The sequence below is a fragment of the Arachis hypogaea genome, chromosome 19, assembly GCF_003086295.3.
Source record: "Arachis hypogaea cultivar Tifrunner chromosome 19, arahy.Tifrunner.gnm2.J5K5, whole genome shotgun sequence".
NCBI classification, from domain to species: Eukaryota; Viridiplantae; Streptophyta; class Magnoliopsida; order Fabales; family Fabaceae; genus Arachis; species Arachis hypogaea.
In genome coordinates, this window is record NC_092054.1 from 46,505,206 (window position 1) to 46,525,831 (window position 20,626).

Consider the following 20,626-nt stretch of genomic DNA (forward strand, 5'->3'; position numbering starts at 1 on the left):
AACTTGGACAGGGCTGCAAGTCTTCCGTTGAGCTGTTGTACTTCTTTAATGCAGGTCGGACTTTTCATGTTGAGTATGGCCTGAAATTTGTCTGGGTTTGCCTCAATTCCTCTTTGTGTGAGCATGAAGCCCAAGAATTTGCCAGCTTCTACCGCAAAGGTGCACTTTGCAGGATTAAGTCGCATTCCATGCTTTCTGATGGTGTCGAACACTTTGGCGAGGTCGGGCAACAAGGATTCCTCACTTTGTGTTTTTACCAGCATATCGTCTACGTAAACCTCCATTAGTTTCCCAATGTGGTCTGTAAAGATTTTGTTCATCAATCTTTGGTATATAGCCCATGAGTTCTTGAGTCCGAAGGGCATAACTATGTAGCAATAATTTGCTTTTGGGGTCAAGAATGATGTCTTCTCTTGGTCGGGTTGATAGATTGGGATCTGGTTGTATCCTGAGTAAGCGTCCATGAAGGAGAGGTACTAATATCCTGACGAAGTGTCAACTAGTGTGTCGATGTTTGGGAGCAGGTAGGGATCTTTTGGGCAGGCTTTGTTGAGGTCGGTGTAATCGGTGCACATCCGCCACTTCCCATTTGATTTTTTGACCAACACCACGTTGGCTAGCAATAATGGATATTTTACCTCCCTTATGAACCCTGCCTCTAACAAGGCCTGTACCTGCTCCTCTACAGCTTGCGACCTTTCCGGGCTAAGCTTCCTACGCTTTTGTTGTACTGGCCGAGACCCTGGGTAGACGGCTAATTTGTGGCACATTAGTCCGGGATCGATACCAGGCATGTCAGCGGCCTTCCATGCAAAGAGGTCGAAGTTGTCTTTTAGGAGCTTTATTAGTAGTTCCTTTAAGTTTTCTCTCAGATTTGCTCCTATATTTGTTGTTTTGCTTGGATCGTTTCCAATTTGAACTTCTTGAGTTTCACCTTCTGGCTGAGGGCGGAGTTCTTTGCGAGCTCGGATTCCCCCGAGTTCTATAGTGTGGACTTCCTCCCTTTTTGGGTTGCCTTTAAGGTTCAAATTTTTATCATAACAGCGACGTGCAATTTTTTGGTCTCCTTTTATCGTGGCGATCCCTTCTAGAGTTGGAAACTTCATGCATAGATGTGGAGTCGAGACCACTGTGGCTAGCTGGTTCAGTGTTGTCCGACCTATTAGGACGTTGTAAGCTGAGCGTACGTCAACTACAATGTAGTCTATGTTAAGTGTCCTTGACCGGGTTTCCTATCCAAAGGTTGTGTGTAGTGAGATATACCTGAGTGGTTGGATTGGAGTATCTCCTAGTCCGAACAAGCTAATCGGATATGCTCTGAGCTCTTTTTCTTGTAGGCCGAGTTTGTCGAAGGCAGTTTTGAATAAGATGTCCACAGAACTTCCCTGTTCGATTAATGTTCTGTGGAGGTTAGCGTTAGCCAATATGATGGTAATGACTATGGGATCATCATGTTCCGGGATGATGCCTGTTGCATCTTCTTGGGTAAAGGTAATAGCGGGGAGGTTGGATGACCTCTCTCCTTCCCCTACATGATAAACTTCTTTAAGGTGTCTTTGTCCCTTCTTTTTTTCCTTAGTTCTTCCATTTTGTTGGTTAAGTACCGATCTAGTCGCCCTTCTCTCGCCAATTTCTCTATGATATCTTTTAGGTCGAAGCATTCATTAGTGGGATGTCCGTACATTCGATGGTACTCACAGTACTCTGTCCGACTTCTCCCTCCTTTTTTGCTTTTGATTGGGCGAGGTGGTGGGATCTTCTCAGTGTTGCATATTTCTCGAAAAACATCTACAAGAGACACCCGAAGAGGAGTGTAATTGTGGTATTTTCGGGGCTTCTCCGTGAGTTAATCTTCTTTTTTCTTGGACTCTTTATCCTTGTCCCGAGAGGGGTAGGAGAATCCAGGTTTTGAGGTTTTTCCTAATCGAGAATTCTCCTCCATGTTAACATAATTCTTTGCCCGTTCTTGTACCTCATTCAGGGATGTTGGATGTTTTTTTTGATATGGAGTGGCTAAAAGGTCCTTTTCTTAGGCCAATGATGAGACCCATGATGGCTGCTTCTGTTGGTAGACTTTGTATGTCCAGACATGCTTTGTTGAATCTTTCCATGTAGCTGCGAAGACTCTCCCGATCTCCTTGCTTGATTCCTAGCAGGCTCGGGGCGTGTTTGGCTTTGTCCTTCTGGATAGAGAATCTGGCAAGAAATTTTTTGGCTAGGTCGTCAAAACTTGTGACGGATCTGGGAGGCAAACTGTCAAACTATTTTATTGCTGTCTTTGTCAAGGTTGTTGGGAAGGCTTTGCATCCAACAGCATCTGAGGCATTAGTGAGATACATTATGGTTCTGAAATTGCTGAGATGATGGCTAGGATCCGAGGTACCATCGTATGATGTCATGTCGGGAGCTTTAAAATCCTTTGGAACTTTAGCTTTCATGATCTCCTTGGTGAAGGGGTCTTGGTCCTTGTGGGAGCTGTCCTCGTGACTGGACTGAACGGTTTTAGCTTTGAGATCAGCCTCGAGCTTTAGGAGCTTGTCCTCTAGCTCTCGTCGTCGCCTAGTTTCTCTCTGGAGGTTCCTCTCCACTTCTCATTGATGTTCGCCCTCTTTTTCGAGCTATTTGAGGCGATCCTAATGTTCTCAGAGGGCATCTAAGATTTCTGTATTTGGAGAGTGTTTGTCTCCATTTGGTTGAGATGTATCTTTCTGTGTGATGTCCGCGTTCTTATGCGGCATCCTATTTTCCCGATCAGAATTGTGGTTATTGTCAAGGTTGTCTGCCATGATGATGGGATGACTTCCAGGTTCCCCGGCAACGGCACCAACGTTCCGAGGGTTACCTAAAATTGTAGGTCGATCTCGGACGAGATCTGCGGTGGTGGCCGGAGCTGTCGTATCTGACTTGTTGGACCTGGTGGTGTTGTTGATCCTTGGTCACCGGAGGGTGGTGGTACCTGCAAGAGACACCGGTGCTTAAGTTAGCATGGGTTTTAAGTAGGTTTTTAGTAATATTAGAGTACGAGTTATACATGGGTGCTCCAGTGTATATATAGTAGTGTAGCCTGGCCTTTCTAGATAAGATAAGTTAGTTATCTTATCTTATCTTTAAGTGAGGTCATCTTTATCTCATAGGGGAACCGCCCTTATCTTTTTAGGCTTTAGTTGCTGATGTGTGGCAGAAATTAGACCAATTAAGAGATTATAATATAAGAACAGCGTTGCAAGTATAGCCCTTAACCAGCAAAAATCTGCCTCATCAATTTAGAAAGGTTGTCACAAAAATTTAGAATAAAAATACTGGGAGTATGAGTCCCAGGTCGTCTCCCAACGAGTTGCTAGAAAGGGTGCTAAGTTATTAATCAGGAGTTTTCCGAGAATTTTGAGAGTTGAATGACAGAAAATAAATAATTGTAATTAAGGGCAATAAAAATTAAAAGGAATTTATATTATTCAAAATAAAAAGCCTTGACTGGGGGAATGATTAATCGGAAGTTCTATCCTTGTTGGAATTTTCTCAAGTGTAGTATAAAGAGGTTGTTATTTTCACTTAGTTAACCCTTACTAAATAAAGGAAAGTCAAGTGATTGAGCTAACTCTTATTCACAAATCCTAGTCCTCTCTCTTGGGAAGGTCTAGTGTTAGTAAATACAGAATTAGCCAACAACTTCCAATTTAACTAATCACTTGAGCATTCCAACTCAAGTGTCTCCTCTTAATCAACCCCCATGTCAAGTAGGGAATCTACTCTATTGACATGGATACCATCTTCGTTATTGGGAGTTTGGAATAGAAAAGAGACATAATAATGTAAATAAGATAGGAATTCAAAATTAATTAAAAGTAAAAGTAATCCTTTGTATTAACAATCCATGAAAATAATCCAATTGTAACTCTAAACAAGAATTAAGAATATGGAATAAATAAAAGAGTAAGGAAACAAACTAGAATAGTATCTTCAATAGAGGTGATGACTCTTCAATATCCAAAGCAAAAGCATAAAACTAATAAACCATGAATCTAAAGAAAAACCTAGAGGAAGAGTGATTTCTCTCTAGATTAGAATCTAAAAACCTAAAATTATGCTAATGAGAATGTCTCTTGAGTCTCTGCATGTTTCCTGGCTCTAATCTGTGTTTTTGGGCCGGAAACTGGGTCAAAACTCGGCCCGAAATCTCCCCCAGCATTTTCTGTTATTTTTGCAGATCGCGCATGTCATGCATACGCGTCAGTCACGCGTGCGCGTCGCTGGTTGTTTTGGCGTGTCACGCGTTCGCGTCAGTCACGCGCACGTGTCCTTGTGCAGACTCCAATCCACGCGTCCGCGTTAGGCACGCGCATGCGTCGCTGCAAATTTCTCCATATCGCGTGCTCGCGTGAGCCATACGTGCACGTCGGTGCTCGCTGGTTATCTCCTTGGTTTCTTGTGTTCCTTCTATTTTTGCAAGCTTTCTCTCCATTTTCTGAGCCATTCCTGCCCTATAAAGCCTGAAACACTTAACACACAGATCACCGTATCGAATGGTATAAAGGAGAATTAAAATATACAAATTAAAGATCTCTCAGAAGCAAGTTTTCAACCATAGAACAAAACTAGGAAGGGATTGTAAAATCATGCAAATCATATCAATAAGTGGGTACAAACTTGATGAAACCACTCAATTAAACACAAGATAAACCATAAAATAGTGGTTTATCAGCCTTCCCACACTTAAACATTAGCATGTTCTCATGCTTAGCTCAAGGAGATAAAATAAATGAGTAGGGAAAAAGTAAGACTCATGTAATGCAATGCAACCTATGTATGAATGCAACTATATGCTAAAATGATTTTGTCTACTTGGTTAAAAGTAAATAAGTTCTTCAAGACAAATATAAATCAAATATCACTAATTAAAATCATACGGTAAAAATAAGTAAACTTGTAAGAAGACAACTCATGAAAGTAGGAAACATAGAATCAAGCATTGAACCCTTACTGATAGTATATGTGCACTCTAATCACTCAAGTGTATAGGGTAATCACTCTAGTCTTCTCTAGTCATGCTTGCTAAACCTTGTTCTTCACCTAACCAATCAACAAATATTTAATGTACCAATACAAACATCATGAGGTCTTTTCAAGGTTGCAATGGGGCTAAGGTAAAGGTGAGGGTATATATATATATATATATATATATATATATATATATATATATATATATATATATATATATATATATGGCTAAGTGAGCTATAAATTGAATCCTTGATCAACCTAAGCTTTCACCTATACATACTCTATATACTTTAAAATTCATGCCTAGCTACCCAAAATTCCCACTTTTGCATTTCATACTCATGCATCAACCCTTCTTTTAATTTGTATCACATATGCATTGATCTTTTCATTAACTTAACTAGCATTGGGGTAATATTTGTCCCCTTATTTATTTACTTATTGAATATTTTTGGATTTTATTTTATTTTTTTAAAGTAAAAGTAAACATCACTTATCAATGCACATGGATTTTTAATTTTTCTGGTTTCACATGAGTAGGTACCCAAATTCCTAATATTTTATCAAAGTAAAAACATAACATATTCCCTTATTAACCCATGTTTCCATAGTTTTCCCACACTTGATTGACACACAATCTCTATCTTAAGCTAACCAAAGATTCAATTTGGGGTATTTCATTTGTTTTTCTGCTTAAGGCTAGTGATGTGGTAAAATACAGAACAAATGGGATAGAAAGGCTCAAAGTGGCTAATCAAAGGTAAATAGAAGGGTACGCTATTTGGAATAAGTGAGTTAATAATCAAATAATGGCCTCAATCATATGCATACATATAACACATTAAACATTGGACATATAGGATGGAACAAAATATAGATTACAATTATAGAGAAGAAAAACACACAAGAATAAAATATTATGGTTAAATAATGTAACCATGTAATTAAGCTCAATTCTCACAAGTTGTGTGTTCTAACTTTAAACCATGTTCCAATTTACAGTCTTCAAACAAATTTAGCACGAAAGTTTAATTTGAATTAGTAAAATTTTTCAAAATAGAGTCTTTGAAAAGAAACTTATTATTTTTTTCAACCAAATAGAACATGCATGAAAATATCTATTACTGTGCAATCTATCCTATCCTAACAAAAGAAAAAATTACTAATTTATTGGTGTTAAGAAAGAGAAATTATCTCCGGAAGTCAGGTACTGACCGACCTCCCCACACTTAAAGCTTGGCACCGTCCTCGGTGCCATCAGTCAGGAACAGAGGGGGGCTGGTAGTAGCATCTCCACAATCGGGACCGTCATGGCTCTCTGTGCTGGTAAATAAAGTGGAGTCTGGGGTGTCTGGGTTTTCTTCAGGTGGGTGGTTACCAACAAGCAGCTCCTTGAGGTATGTAAATCGGCGCTTGTTACGACGCTCTCTTTGCTTTGTAGGGGTAAACACGGGTAGTGGGTACCCGATTACTCGTCCGAATCCAAACCAAACCAATTAAATTGGTTCTGGAACCAACGGGTAATCAGGTCCAATCCAAACCAAACCGATGGTTATTTATAGTGATTGGTTCGAGTATCGGTTCTAGGTGTGCAGAACCCGAACCAACCCGTGAACCCGATCATATATTAATTAAATAAAAAAATATATATTTCTATTACACTTTTGTATTTAGCTTATAATATGTTTGGTATTTAATATGTTTGGATTTTAATGTGCTTAGTGTTTAATTTACTTGAATTTTAATGTGTTTAGTTTTTAATGTATTTGGTGTTTAACATGTTTGGATTATTTCTATTGATGTTACATGTTTATTGTACTTACTGAATTTTTAAGATAAAAACTTGGATTTTTTATGAATTTCAAAGTCATCGGGTACCCAATTACCCGAACCGAACCAATCCGTTTTTAATCGGTTTGGTTTGGTTCGGGTACATATACAAAAAACACAAATCCAAACCAAAGCAAACCAATTACATTTTAATTGGTTCGGTTCTAATTTTTCCTTGAACCCGAACCAAACTGACCCGTGCTCACCCCTATTGCTTTCCTTGCCGGTCAAGCCGGTCCAATTTCTCAAGTATCTGATGGAGCAGTTGATTTGTTGAAGGTGCTTGTGATGTGGAAGGAGAAGGGATATCTTTCGCTGGTTCTGTAGTTTAGTTGATGGTTGTTGCTGGAGGTCTGATGTACTTCCCGTTAGGGATGTACTGATCATCCCGTGGAATCATGGCCTTGGTGTCCCCAGCTTTGTAGAAAACTCTGGCTGTTGAGACTAGATCTGAAACCAAGGTGGGAAAAGGTAGGTTACCCGTAATCTGTACGTGTCCCATAGCATGCCGAATGTGTCTTGATAAATTGAGAGGCTGGTCTGTAAGGATACACTAGAGTAGAACAGCCATATCTGCAGTGAAAGAGGACTCGTGAGTGCTCGAAAAAACGTAATGGGACATAATCTGTGCCCATACTCGAGCCTCCAAAGTGAGTACTAAAGCCAATATTTCCTTAGGTCGGGATCGATGGTATCCATAGATCCATCTGCTGCCAGGTTGTGCTATAACTCTGAGAATGGCGTTCTAGTCAAATTGGTATGTCTGGCGCTTGAAAGAGGCTTTTTGGTATGCGTCCAATCCTTCTGGAGCAGGCGGAAAATCTAAAGCTTGCTGAATGGCCTCTTCAGTTATGGGGACTTGCTTCTGACGGACATAGACAGACTGCAGTGTTGGCATGTGAAAATTGGAGTAGAATTGACTACCCATGAAAGATTGACCTGCCATGGCTGTCTCCGTAGGAATCCCATTGTCTTCGCTCAATGCGGGGCTCAACAAATTCAATAATGTGGGTCGGGAGGATAAGTAGGTGCTCATTGTTATAGTTCCTCTCAGCCAGGATGGGGAACATTTGCTCACAGTAGCGGTTAGTGAACCGCGCAGTGTCCTTTGCTGGGAAGGCTTTTTCTTTTTCATCGACCTTGATGATCCTCTTGACTCTCTTTGTTGAGGGCTTTACTGCTGTTGAAGATGGTTCCGCAGCTAGTGCTCTTTTTATTCCTTTCCTTGCTGGTGGTTTGGAAGTAGCTTTCTCTTTACCTTTCTTGGTGGCCATCCTGAAAAGGGAAAAAGTAAATAACATTTAAAGCTAAGGGTTAGAGCAAGGAAGGGACGGTATAAGTGATAATCAATGCACGGTAAAGAAGAATGTCGTTAACACATGGTCGCGACTACATGTGATAAGTTTATCAATGGAAATATAGCAAGTGCATGTTATGGCAAGTAAATACAAGATGTTTATTGGCATGCTGGCAAAGGCATGAGTAGCATAGATCAAGCATTAATTGCCCAATTTGATTATCAAGTGTTTCAAACTAACAATCTATTTGTATTGACAATTATATTCAATCAATAATATATAAAAAGGGGTTTTGTGAAAAACAGGCATTAGAGTAGAAGAATAGAATATTTAAGTATGCACAATGCTATACGAGCTTTTTCACAAACACTTAGCATGCATGGTAAATATGTTATTAAAAGTATTGAATTTGAACATGCAAGCAACCCTAAGATAATTAATAATTGTCAAACAACTCCTTAATAATCCACAAGCAAAATATAGAATAAAACAATCACCCAATTAAATTTTTAACACCAATTAAAATAATGTAAAAAGAAAAAGAAAGAAAAAGGAAACATAGATAATGAAAGTAGAAAGAAAAAGAAGAAGAAAACATAAATAAAAATAATAATGAAAAAGTAAAAAGGGGAAGAAGAAAAGAAAAGAACCTTGATAATGGATGTGAAAAAGAAGGAGGGAGAAAGTAAAAAGTGAGAAGGAATAAAGAAGAAAGAAGGAAGAAGAAAAAAAATAAGAAGGGAGAAGAAAAATTAGGATTGGGGAAGAAAAGATAGGAATTTTGGCGCTAATCTGGATAAACTGTGCGGCGCATGCGACGCGGACGTGTGGAGCACGCGGACGCGTGGGTCGCGCTATTTTCAAGTGACGCGGACGCATGACCTGAATTGTGCTATTGGTGCGAGAGCAGCCTCGCGCACGCACAACTCTCTGTTTCATACGCACATTGCCAAAATTTAGGGTGACGCGTGCGCGTGAGGGACGCGCACGCGTGAGTGGCCTGTTTTGCAAAAATGACGCGTACGCGTGGGTGACGCGTACGTGTGATGGGTTTTAGGCTTCCAACACCATTCCAGCCCCACTCCATCATAACTCTCTGCCATACACCTCTTTACATTGATTTTGCAGGGTCACGCGTGCGCGTGGGTGACGCGCACGTGTGGGAGGCTAATTTTTAAAGTGACGCGAACGCGTCAGGGGCGCGTTTGCGTGGGCGTGTTTGTGCCTAAGGCACGCCTCCAGCCATGCTCCCGCGTGACTCTCTGCTTCTTTTCTTCTTGTTTCGAATGCACATATGACGCCGACTGATAAACCACTATTTTATGGTTTATCTTGTGCTCAATTGAGTGGATTTTATCAACTCTTTACCCACTTATTCATACTATTTGCATGGTTTTACATTTGCCTTCCTAATTATGTGCTTTGATTGAAAATATGCTTCTTTAGCCTTAAGTTCCCTATGTTTAATCCTCTCTTATTACCATTAGATGCCTTGATATGTGTGTTAAGTGTTTTCAGAGATTACAGGGCAGGAATGGCTTAGAGGATGGAAAGGAAGCATGCAAAAGTGGAAGGAATACAAGAAGTTGGAGAAATTGCTAAGCTGTCCAGCCTAACCTCTTTGCACTCAAACGGCTATAACGTTAGCTATAGAAGTCTAAACAACACGATTCCAGTTGCGTTGAAAAGCTAATGTCCGGGGCTTCGATTTGATATATAATATGCTATAGTTTCCCTGATGCTAGGCGACACGAATGCGTGCTCCATGCGGACGCATCGCAGTTCCAAAAATTAGCGTGGCAGATTTCTTCTCCAGCGATTTCTGGGCTGTTTCTGACCCAGTTCTCGGCCCAGAAAACACAGATTAGAGGCTATAAAGTGGGGAAATGCATCCATTCATAAAAACATGCTCTCATAATTCACAATTTTAGTTTTAGATGTAGTTTTTAGAGAGAGAGGTTCTCTCCTCTCTCTTAGGATTTAGGATTAGGATTATTTTATTTTATGATTATTTCATCTTTTACAATCACATGTTCAATGTTTCTTTTATTTATTTTTCTAATTTAATTTATGAATTTTCATGTTAAGATTTGAATATTTTATTTAATATAATTGAGGTATTTCAGATTTATCACTTCTTCTATTGTTTGATGTTCTAAGTTGGATCCTAACTTAGAAAACACTTAGAACATTCAAAATTTAAAAAATTCAAAATTAAAATTCAAATTTCAAAAATTTAAAATTCAAAATTTCAAATTTCAAAAATTTAAAATTTAAATTCAAAATTTAATTTTCAAATTCAAAATTTAAATAAACTTTTTAATTTAAATTTATTTTTATTTTTGTTTTTAATTTTTATTTGCTACTAAGAACTCTCACCCCTTTGGCTATGAGTCTGGTTACCATTATATTACAGGAAGAGGAAATTACAATGAGAACAGGCATCAAGGTTGGAACAATCAAAAATGGGAGGAGCGACACGGATTTAATCAACCCTCATGGCAACAACCACCTCCAATGAACTATCAACAACCACCACCATATGCCTATAAACCCTCTCCTCAATATGACTTTGGACCACCATACTCACAAGCCCCTTTTCACCATTCACCTCCATATGATTCTAACCCATATCCACCACACCAACCACCTTATGAGCCATATGAACCATATCTAGAACCACCCCAACCTCAATCCAATTACTCCCAAGAACCACCACCTCCATATATACCATGTCAATATCCATCACCCCAAGAATCAATGGAGCAACTCAAGGAAACACTTGAAAAATTTAATGTCACACTTCATCAATTGAATCAAGCAATAAATCAATTAGCTTCCCGACGTTCGGACACTCAAGGAACCCCCATGGCTTCATGTGGACAATCTAATGAAGAACGTAGCATGAAGGAGATACTAGAAACTCCAGTGGACAGTACGGAGCATGACTTTGTAATGAAACAAGTGGAGAAAGCTGTAATTATTGAAAAGGAAGAAGTGGTTGAAGACTTGGGAGATGCTGAACCTCCATGGGAAAGTCAAGACATAGAACCTCCTTCCAAGGCGATTGAAATTGATGCTGAGGAGGGTGTACAACCTCCAAGGCATATCATGATTAAGGACTTGGAAGAGGTCGGTCAAGAGATGGAGATTAAAGAAGAAGAAGCACAACCTCCCATGCCCTTGGTAAGTAATGAAGAAGAGATTGAATTGGAAGAAGGCTACCAAGAGGAAGAGGTTGAAATCAAAGAAGTTTGCAAAGAGGTGGAAGTTGTCAGCGAAGAGCACAAGGGAGTGGAGCTTGCAATTTCATTAGAAATACCTCCCCCTAAGTTACCATCATCCTTCACAACATTCAAGTGGGTAAAATTCATATCCGTCAGCTTTCTAATTCCACTTGAATATGGGCTACTGGAGACGGATGGTCAACTTAGAGCTCTTTGTGGCATTAAGAGTAAGAGGAAGATGGTTAGTGGTTGGAATTGTCAAGCAAGGTTCAACATGGTTGCATACTCAAAGTTTAAATACAAGGGTTGGTGTAAAGTTCAACTGAATGGGTTTAGGAAGCTGTTTGGATGTCTTAGTGAGAATTCAGATTGCTTATCACCCGGTTGGAAAAAAGATGGTCAACAAGAAGACGGGTGCAAAAGCAAGGTTTGGGATCCTGGAATCTATTTTGACATCCAACACCCCGGGAGCCTAAGAATCTGTTTGAAGCTGCTCAAAGACTTTACGTGCCTAATTTGGGACCCCGGAGGCTGTTGGCATTCCAAACATTGGTGGAGATTCCTGGATGAGTTCAAGCATAAGCCACCATAACAGGAAGCTCATCAAATGTCCAACTTAAGGACTTTAACTAAAAGTGCTAGGTGGGAGACAACCCACCATGGTATAATCATTCCTTTTTCAATTTTAATTTTATTTCGTTTTGTTTGTTTTTCATTTTATTTTATTTTCATTGAACTTGGAATTACTCATAACATCCATATCATACTGCATTCTGCATTTTGCATAAAAAAACCACGCACGCGATGCGGCAGCGTCGCTGACGCGTCCGCGTCACCAGTGCATTTTGGAAGAAAAGAATTGAACAGAGAGTCACGCGAGAGCGTGGCTGGAGGCGCGCCTTTAGCATAATTTGACCCCACGTGACCGCATCGCTGACGCGACCGCGTCATTAGCGAAATAGCCTCCCCACGTGTCCGCGTCACCCACGCAACCACGTGGCTCTGTAAAATCGACGTAATAAGGGTGTATGGCAGAAAATTGAGCTGGAGTTGGGCTGGACTCGTGCTGGAAGCTCAAGCCTCACCACGCAAACGCGTGTCCCACGCGGCCGCGTCATTATCAAAATATAGCCATCCACGCGATCGTGTCACCCATGCGATCGCGTCACCCTAAGATTTGGCAAAATGTATTTTAAACAGAGTTGCGCGAACGCGAGGCTGCACTCGCGCGAATCGCACAAATCAGGCCACGCGTCCGTATGCCCCACACGTCTGTATCGCCTAACCTTATTGCGCACCACGCAACCGCGTCACCCACGCGACCACGTCGCCAGCGGCGCACAACCTATCCAGATCAGCCAATTTTCTTATCTTTTCTTCTCTAATCCTAATTTTTCTATCTTTTCTTATTCTTTCTTCGTCCTTTTCTTACTTTCTTCTTCTTCTTCATCCCTCTTCACTTTCATTCTATTTCATTTAATTTATTTGCATACTTTCATTCATTGCATTATTTTCATTCGTGTTAGAAATTTATTTGGGTCATCATTTTTTATATATTTTTGTGGATTATTTAAGATTTGTTTGACAATTATATACTACTTTTTAAAGGGTTGCTTGCATGTTCAATTTAATACTTTCAATAGCTTATTTACCATGCATGCTCTGTGTTTGTGAAAAAGCTCATATGGCATTATGTATTTTTCTAGATTATTCCATTCTACTATTCTGATGCCTGTTTTTCACAAATTCCCTTTTTATATTTTATTAATTTAATATAATTATTCTTACACATAGGTTGTTAGTATGAAAGACTTGGTAATTTAAATTGGACATTAAATGCTTGATCTATACTACTCATGCCTTTGCCTGCATGCCAATAAACACCTTGCATTTAATTGTCTTCATATGCACTGCTATATTCCCGTTTATGATTTTTCACATGTAGTCCTGACCATGTGTCAACATCATTTATCTTTTAATGTGCATTAATTACCACCTTTCCTATTTTCTTCCTTGCTCTATCCCTTTGAATTTAAGTTACTTTCTTCTTCCCTTTTCAGGATGGCCACCAAGAAGGGTAAAAAGAAAGCTACTCCCAAATCAACAGCAAGGAAAGGAACAGAAAGAGCACCAGCTGAGGAACCACAACCCCCATCCACTTGCACATCTTAGCATGCACCGAGGACGGTGCAATCTTTAAGTGTGGGGAGGTCGATACCGACTTCCAGGGGTTAGTTACCTTCTTTTCAACACCAATACTCTTATTTTCTTTATTTGTTCATTGTTGCATCTGCATATTTGATTGCATGTTTATTTGATTTTGTGCATTTAGTTACTACTTGGTTAAAGTAATAAATTCCTTTTTAGGACTCTATTTTTGAAAAATTTCACTAATTTAAATTGAAAAAATTTTTATGTTAAAACTTGTTTGGAAGTTGTATTTGGAACATGAATTATAGCTAAAGAACACATAACCTGTGAGATTTGAGCTTATTTATATGGTTACATTATTTAACCATAAATATTTTATTCTTGTATGTTTACTTCTCTATAATTGTGATCTTTACTTTGTTTCAGTCTATATGTCCAATATTTAGTATATTTACATGTTTGCATATGATTGAGGCCATTATTTGATTTTAGCTCACTTATCCCAAATAAGCCTACCCTTTACATCACTCTTGTTAGCCACCTTGAGCTTTTTAATCTCCATTTGTTCTATATTTACCACATCACTAGCCTTAAGCGGAAAACAAATTAATTATCCCAATTGAATCTTTGGTTAGCTTAAGATAGTATGTTAATTAAGTGTGGAGAAACTGTGGGAACATGGGTTAATAAGGGAATGTGTTATATTTTTAATTTGATAAAATATTTGGAATTTGGGTACCTACTCATGTGAGACTAGAAAAATTAAAAATCCATGTGCCTTGATAAGTTATGTTTATTTTTCTATATATAAAAAAAAAGAGAAAGAGAAAAAGAAAAGAAAAAGAGCAAATTAAATAAGGGGACAAAATTACCCCAATGTTAAATTAATGAAAAAAAAAAAATCAATGCATATGTGATAAAATTAAAGAAAAGTTGATACATGAGTATGTGATACAAAAGTGAGAATTTTGGGTAGCTAGGCATGAATTAGAATTATATAGAGAATATGTATGTTAGGTGAAAGCTTAGGTTAATTAAAGATTCAATTTATAGCTCAGTTAACCATATATATATACCCTCACCCTTACCTTAGTCCCATTACAACCTTGAAAAGACCTCATGATGTTTGCATTGGTACATTAAATATTTGTTGATTGGTTAGATGAAGAACAAAATTTAGAAACATGATTAGAGAAGAGTAGAGTGAATTACCCTATACACTTGAGTGATTAGAGTGCATATACACTACCAGTAAGGGTTCAATGCTTAATTCTATGTTCCCTGCTTTCATAAGCTATCTTCCTACAAGTTTACTTGTCTTTTATTGTATGATTTAGATTAGTGGAATTTGATTTATATTTGTCTTGAAAAGCTTATTTACTTTTAACCAAGTAGGTAGAAACATTTTGCATTTAGTTGCATTCATAGGTTGCATTTCATACATTCTACCATTCATCTTCACCCCTTTATAGTTTCTCTTGAGCTTAGCATGAGGACATGCTATTGTTTAAGTGTGGGGAGGTTGATAAACCACTATTTTATGGTTTATCTTGTGCTCAATTGAGTGGATTTTTATCAACTCTTTACCCACTTATTCATACTATTTGCATGGTTTTACATTTGCCTTCCTAATTATGTGCTTTGATTGAAAATATGCTTCTTTGGCCTTAAGTTCCCTATGTTTAATCCTCTCTTATTACCATTAGATGCCTTGATATGTGTGTTAAGTGTTTTCAGAGATTACAGGGCAGGAATGGCTTAGAGGATGGAAAGGAAGCATGCAAAAGTGGAAGGAATACAAGAAGTTGGAGAAATTGCTAAGCTGTCCAGCCTGACCTCTTCGCACTCAAACAGCTATAACGTTAGCTATAGAGGTCCAAACAACGCGATTCCAGTTGCGTTGAAAAGCTAATGTCCGGGGCTTCGATTTGATATATAATGTGCCATAGTTTCCCTGATGCTAGGCGACACGAACGCGTGCTCCATGCGGACGCGTCGCAGTTCCAAAAATTAGCGTGGCAGATTTCTTCTTCAGCGATTTCTGGGCTGTTTCTGACCCAGTTCTCGGCCCAGAAAACACAGATTAGAGGCTATAAAGTGGGGTAATGCATCCATTCATAAAAACATGCTCTCATAATTCACAATTTTAGTTTTAGATGTAGTTTTTAGAGAGAGAGGTTCTCTCCTCTCTCTTAGGATTTAGGATTAGGATTCTTTTCATTTTATGATTATTTCATCTTTTGCAATCACAGGTTCAATATTTTTTTATTTATTTTTCTAATTTAATTTAAGAATTTCCATGTTAATATTTGAATATTTTATTTAATATAATTGAGGTATTTCAGATTTATCACTTCTTCTATTGTTTGATGTTCTAAGTTGGATCCTAACTTGATTTTGGAGTTGATTGATATTTGGAGACTCTTGAGTTGAATTACTCAAGAGTTAAATTGTAATTGAGTTTATTGTTGGCTGGCTCTCTAATCACTAACGCTAATCCAAACACAAGGGTGAGGATAGGAACTTGTGAATAGCAGTAGACTTCTAACTTACTTGACTTTCCTTTACTCAGTACAGGATAACTAAGTAGAAACAACCTTCAATTATCAGTTGATCTTGGGAAATCCAACAAGGATAGAACTTCCAATTAATCTTCTCCAGGTCAAGGCTTTTAATTTAATTACATAAAATCTCTTATTTATTTTTATTGCTTTAATTTATAAATATATCTGTGCCCATTGCCCAAACTCCAAAACTCCCAATTTACAAAACTCATAGCCAATAATAAGAACACCTCCCTGCAATTCCTTGAGAAGATGACCCGAGGTTTAAATACTCGGTTATCAATTTTTAAAGGGGTTTGTTACTTATGACAACCAAAACATTTGTAAGAAAAGTTGATTGCTTGGTTTAGTAACTATACTTACAACGAGAGTTTACTATAACCTCTAAACCATCAATCTTCAGTTCTTCACCGACGCGTCAGCGATGCTTGCGCGTCGCGTGCTTCTTTTTTTTTTATATGCAAAATGCAAATGCAAATGCAGACTATATGCAGAGATTATGAGAAGAGTCACTAAGAAAAATAAAGTGGAATAAAATAAAACAAAACTAAGACTGAAACGGAACGATCATACCATGGTGGGTTATCTTCCATCTAGCACTTTGCTTTTACGTCCTTAAGTTGGACGATCTTCAAGCTCATTCTGTTTCTGTTGGTGGGTCTTCCAAGAGGAAGACCTCTAGCTCTTTGTGATCCTTCATCTTCTCTCCATGATAAAGATTTAGGCGATGTCTATTGACTTTGATAAATTTGGAGCTAGAAGGATGACGCAGGTGAAAAACTCCGTATGGCTCTGCCTTCTTTACTCTGTAGGGACCTTCCCATCTTGATCTCAGTTTGTCTGACATGAGCCTCTGTCTGGAGTTATAAAGAAGAACTAACTCCCCTGGTCTGAACTCTCTCCTTTTTATGTTCTTGTCATGGCCAGCCTTCATCTTTTCTTTGTATCGCCTAGAGTTGTCATATGCTTCGAGGCGAAGGTTCTCTAATTCTGTTAGTTGCAGCTTCCTTTCAGCACCAGCTTCCTCAAAATTCATGTTGCATTCCCTTACAACCCAGAAAGCCTTGTGTTCCACCTCTGCTGGAAGGTGGCAAGCCTTTCCGTACACTAAGCGAAGGGTTAGATACCTCTGCTTGCTTATTGATTTAGGGATGGTAAGCTGTTGCTACTTTGTGAATTATCCCATGCTTTTTCAGTAATCCTCCTAATCTCCTGTTACAGAAGTGAGTGCCTTGATCACTCACGATTGCTCGTGGTGATCCAAAGCGACAGATAATATGATTTTTAACAAAGGAAACAACAATGTTAGCATCATCAGTACGGGTAGGAATTACTTCCACCCATTTAGAAATATAATCTACAACTAACAATATATAAAGGTAACCACTAGAGTTCGGAAATGGACCCATGAAGTCAATACCCCAAACATAAAAAAATTTTACAGAAAAGCATAATATGTTGAGGCATCTCATCCTTCTTAGATATATTACCAAACCTTTGGCATAGGAAACAAGATTTACAAAAGGCAGCAGCATCTTTAAAAAGAGTAGGCCACTAGAATCCACAGTCTAAAATTTTCCTAGCTGTTCTTTGAGGGCCAAAATGTCCTCCACTCTCAGAAGAGTGGCATGCCTCTAGAATGACTGAAATTCTGATTGGGGCACACACCTTCTAATTGCCTGGTCAGCACCACACCTCCATAAGTATGGGTCATCCCATATATAATATTTAGACTCACTCTTTAGCTTGTCCCTTTGATGCTTAGTAAAATTAGGAGGGAAAGTATGGTTAACTAGATAATTAGCTACAGGTGCATACCAAGGAACTACTTCAGATACTGCATGTAGGCTATCAAATGGAAAAGCATCATTGATAGGAGTGGAGTCATCCTTAATGTGCTCAAGGCAACTCAAGTGGTCTGCCACTAAATTCTGGTTACCACTCCTATCCTTAATTTCTAAATCAAATTCTTGCAGCAACAGTATCCAACGTATCAAACTTGGTTTGGACTCTTTTTTAGCTAATAAATATTTTAGAGCTGCATGGTCTGAGTACACTACCACCTTCGTACCAAGTAGATAGGCTCGGAATTTATCCAGAGCAAAAATAATAGCCAGAAGCTCTTTTTCAGTAGTAGTGTAATTAGACTGAGCAGCGTCTACAATTACGAAAAGATCCTTACCTTCGCGCTGAGCCAGCGCCGCTCCTACATGGTTGGATGCATCACACATAATCTCAAATGGATGGCTCCAGACAGGTCCTCTCACAATTGGAGCTTGAGTCAGGGCGATCTTCAGCTTATCAAATGCTTGCATGCAATCCTCACTGAACTCGAACTCAATGTCTTTCTGCAGTAGTCTGGATAAAGGTAATGCTACTTTACTGAAGTCCTTAATGAATCTCCTATAGAAACCTGCATGGCCAAGGAACAAACGGACTTCCCTCACGGAGGAGGGGTAAGGTAAACTAGAAATGACATCTACCTTTGCTGGATCTACAGAAATAACAGTATTAGAAACAACATGTCCTAGTACAATACCTTGTTTTACCATAAAGTGACATTTTTCAAAATTCAATACAAGGTTTGAACTAACACACCTGTCTAATACTCTAGCTAAACTATCTAAGCAAAGGCTAAAGGAGTCATCATATACGCTGAAATCATCCATAAAAACTTCCATACAGTTCTCAATAAGATCTAAAAAGATATTTATCATGCATCTTTGGAAAGTAGCCGGTGCATTACATAAGCCAAAAGGCATCCTCTTATATGCATACGTTCCAAAGGGACATGTAAAAGTAGTCTTCTCATGATCTTCAGGAGCTATATGAATTTGAAAATAGCCTGTATAACCATCTAAAAAGCAGTAATGGGATTTACCTGACAGGCGATCAAGCATCTGATCAATAAATGGCAAGGGGTAATGATCCTTGCGAGTAGCTTGGTTGAGACGCCTATAATCAATGCAAACTCTCCATGAATTCTACACTCTAGTTGTCAGGAGATCTCCATGCTCATTCTTTACTGTTGTGACTCCAGACTTCTTGGGCACCACTTGTACTGGACTGACCCATTCGCTATCTGAGATGGGGTAGATAATATCTGCTTCAAGTAGCCTGGTCACTTCTTTCTTAACAACTTCTAAGATGGTGGGATTCAATCTTCTCTGGGGTTGATGGATAGGCTTTGATCCTTCTTCTAAGAATATTCTGTGCTCACAAACTTGAGGGCTGATGCCTACTATATCCGCCAAGCTCCACCCAATTGCTTTCTTGTGTTTTCTTAGCACACTAAGTAGCTGCTCCTCTTGTTGGGAAGTGAGTTCCCTTGCAATGATAACTGGGAACTTATGATTATCCTCAAGGTAAGCATACTTGAGGTGTGGAGGAAGGGGCTTCAATTCCAATTTCTGCTCATGGCTAGGCTCTGGATTATCTTGAGCTAATGATAATGGCAAAGTGTCCTCATTGTGTTCAGAGGGTATCCCCACACTTGGACCTTGCTCCATGTGCTTCTCTTCTACTTCTTCTTGGTGAACCTCAGCTACAGTTTCATCAATGATGTCACACTAGAAGATAGAATAATCTTCCGGAGGGTGCTTCATAGCTTCATTTAAAATTAAACTCACTGCTCTGCCATCTATCTCAAAGGAGTAAGTTCCTAAGAATACATCCAGCTTGAACTTTGAAGTTTTCAGGAATGGTCTTCTAAGCAGGATTGATGATGGCCTTCCTGAGTCATTAGGGGGCATTTCCAAGATATAGAAATCAATGGAAAATGTGAGCCCCTTAATGCTCACTAATACATCTTCAGCAATTCCAACTACTGTAATAATGTTTTTATCTGATAACACAAAACGAGCTACCGACCTTTTTAACGGAGGGAGCCTCAAAGTATCATATATAGACAATGGCATTATACTGACACACGCTTCTAAGTCACATATGCAGTCAAAAAATATTACACCTTCAATGGTACAGTTAACCATACATGGACCTGGGTCACTACATTTTTCAGGTATACCTCCCATTAAAGCAGATATAGAACTACCTAAAGGAATAGTTTCTAATTCATTAATTTTATCTTTATGTATGCATAAATCTTTCAGGAACTTTGCATATTTAGGTACCTGCTGAATAACATAAAAAGGGGAACAGTTACCTCAACCTTTTTGAAAATTTCTACCATTTTGGGACCAAGTTCCATCTGCTTCCTAGGCTTCCTTACAAGGTGTGGAAATGGGATAGGAATGGTGCCACTTGCAGCCTCTGCATCCTTTGGTGCTCCATTCCTTGGCTGAACCACTTCTTCTTCAACTATGTCTTGTTCATTTATGTCTTGTACTTCCTCTTCCTCTTCAGCATCTTCCATTTCAACTAAGTCTTCAACTGGGGTGTGTTCTTGTGGGCTTGGCTCCTCCTGGGTCCTCTCTTGCAGTGTGGTTTTGGACCTCAAAGTGATGGCATTGATGCCACCCTTGGGATTGGGTAAGGGTTGAGAAGGAATTCCACTGGAGCTTGAAGGTTGGTTAGTGGAAGCAGGTAATGAATCTATCTG